Source organism: Pinus tabuliformis, chromosome 1_1 (assembly GCF_031772625.1).
Source record: "Pinus tabuliformis cultivar Carrire ecotype Pingquan chromosome 1_1, CPIR1, whole genome shotgun sequence".
NCBI lineage: Eukaryota > Viridiplantae > Streptophyta > Pinopsida > Pinales > Pinaceae > Pinus > Pinus tabuliformis.
In genome coordinates, this window is record NC_142297.1 from 48,013,823 (window position 1) to 48,016,792 (window position 2,970).

The following is a 2,970-nucleotide window of genomic DNA, read 5'->3' on the forward strand; positions in this document are numbered from 1 at the left end:
CACAATGAACAGCATGACAATTCATGTTATGAGTAATAATCCCACTATCCAATTATGATCTCGATATAACAGAGGAATTCAGGACAATGTTCAGAACTAAAGATTATTGATTGAAGCGAATTTAAATAAATGCAAAGGAAATAAAACCACACATGACTGTAATCGTAAAATAATGATACAAGAAGCAAGTGATCCACTAGGGTCGGGCCCTTAGCCACCGGGAAGCATTGTTGTGTTTACTCCAGGATTAGATAATGGAACAACAACTGAGTTATATATTAATCATAAATGGTAGAGTTACAGCTATCGCTCTTTAAAGAGAGTTGATGATCAAATTTAGGATTACAACAATAAGTTCTGCAAATCGACAATAATATCCACCCCTTGGGCTAGCAACACTGTCCCTTTTTATAATGGCCAGGCGGAAGTATCAAAAATACAAATAAGTCTTGAAGCAGCAATCCCTCAGGTTCAAAGGATCCTGAGGGATTCACCATATCTTTGATCTTATTTTATCGTTTTATTCTCTTGCGCTGATGTCGTGTTTCCTCTTCCTTTTCCTGGACCATGCGCTCAAATCTTGATTTCCTTGTCTAGATAAGGCTTCCTATCAAAGGGACAACAATTGATTTTACTTTGTCTTTTCATCTGGAATAGTGATTTTCCATTTTCTTCACTTTTTGTTTAGAAAAAGGCAATAATTAGTCATTTTTCATTAATAAAAAATCTCCTTAATTCAATCATAATTCTTTAACATATTACCATCTTAGAATGTAAAGAAGTTATGATTTAAAGGAAAAGATAACTAAATAAATGGTAAATACATACCTCTTCCAATGCTCAACACACCCCCCTGCTTACCCTTTTTCTTGCCCTCATGAAAACATTGTAATTTACATGCAAGGCAGTTAGGGAATAGGGTGGAGAAGGATTTTCATGCAATGGTCTAAAACCATGATGTGTAGCCAAAACTTCAAAAATATGCCCTGTTTGGTCTTCAAGCAATTCATATAGGGCCTTATACCCTAGTGCAAGATACCAGATGATTGAAGTCCAAAACCTACAGCCTAGCCAATACGAGCCTTCTCTCAGGATGAGGTTACTATAGGTAGCCAGGCGATCAGCAACTAACTTAAAATTTTCATAATTGAATGGCTCTCTGTCCTGAACATTCCGATTGGAAGTCTTCCATTGGAGTTTAGCTGCTGCTATGGAAAGGTCTTTGATGGATAGGAAGTATTCTACCCCTTGCTAGACAACCGATGTGTGAATGGGTCCCAATATCTAGATCACACCCTTCTTTATCATTAAGCTTCTATGCTTATTCCACAGTTGTAATGGGTTTCTTTTTTCACCCCTTACCCACAGATCTAACCCGTTCTGCTGTCTCTGAAACGTATTATGGGCTTTAAGCCATTTTATCTGGTTGACAACAAAAGAGATGAATGCCTGAAGCTGGATATCACCCACAGAAGGGCTAGGGTTCTCTTCTGTTACACTATCCAACACAATATTATGCAAATAAAACTCACATAGAAATCGGTAGACTTTCACTCCATAATGCTTATAATAGTTTATGAAATCATCAATAGTTTTTAATTCTATAAGCACCCCTGCCTTGACAACCTTAATTTTTAATTGTATGTACCTTTCCATAAAAAACAAAGCATAATTTTTGGCAGGTGCCCTACATGCTAGAACATCAGTATATAGAGAATATAGGGTATCCATTTGACTCATAACTGTGTCTAGTCTATTGGTTACCTTTTTAACTTTTTCCTCTGCCCTTCCCCATCTATCAAAGGCCTCGCTCTCTGATGCATTGATGTTCTTTACTTGCTGCTGTAACTTCTGATATTTCTTCTGAGGAACAGTTTCCTCTGTGAGCTTTTCTATCATTTGTTGGGCATGTGCCAGATCCTTTTGAAGTCTCACTATCCTCAGATCATTTTCCATCAAAACATTTTTGGGTTGGAGATCTACCTAGATATCCTTATTGCGACATCTAGTTCCTATAGTCTGCGTTTCCTTCTCATGAACTTTCTGGTCGGTTGTGATGCTAGAGGACAATGCCTCTATCTGCACATCCTTATTACAGACTGGTGTGCTTTCTGTTTGGGCATCTGCATTTGTAACAGCCGCATGTTGTTCCTTGCGGTCCTAAATGATAATGGGTTTGACTTGAGTCCTTTTGGTCTTCATTCTATGGGGTTTCACCTGGGTGGGTGCATCCTTTGTTCCAGGGGTTCTTTTTGAGATTCTCCCCATTTTTAGGACCCTTATTTGTTGTCTGAGTTGTTTAACTACATTTAGTAGTCTCTGTTGTTCCTTTCATAGCCTTTTGATTTCATTTGTTTTCTTCGAGGGAACAACTATTTCTTTTCTTGGGCCTGGGCTTTGTTCTTCAGGGATTGTATCCTCGCCCTAGCTTATTTCCATGTTTTCTACTTGGAACACTTCTTCAGTGTTCTCGTCCTCCTGATTATGTTTTTCAGGGGAGTAAACCCTGGTTTGATCTACTATTTCCAAGGTGATTTCTACTTCTACTTCTTCTTCGGATGCACTCTTATTCTGAGCAAAGTGTTCCTGTGATTGTCCTTCTTCTTCTTCCTCATCACTCATCTCCTCAGATGCACTCTTACTGTGAGCAGAGTGTTCCTGTGATTGTCCTACCTTGATATCGGGGTTGAGTGGGCTGTGGGGCTAGACATATTGACCCATATTGGCCAAAATTTGGGCCAATTCATCTTCTTTTAGAGGGTTTTGTAATGGGCTTTCGCTGAGTTGCTCTGCTTCCTCCCCTTCTTCCTCGTCGGAGTGCTCAGTTTCCTCTTCTGGTTCCTCTTCTTCATTTTCCCCTCCTTCAAGTTGTGGGGGTTGCTCGTCCTCTGAGTCATATATCTCTAACGGCTGGCTACTGTTTTCTTGGGGATTTCCCAACATTCGTCTGCTTCTCCCCAATCTGAAAAA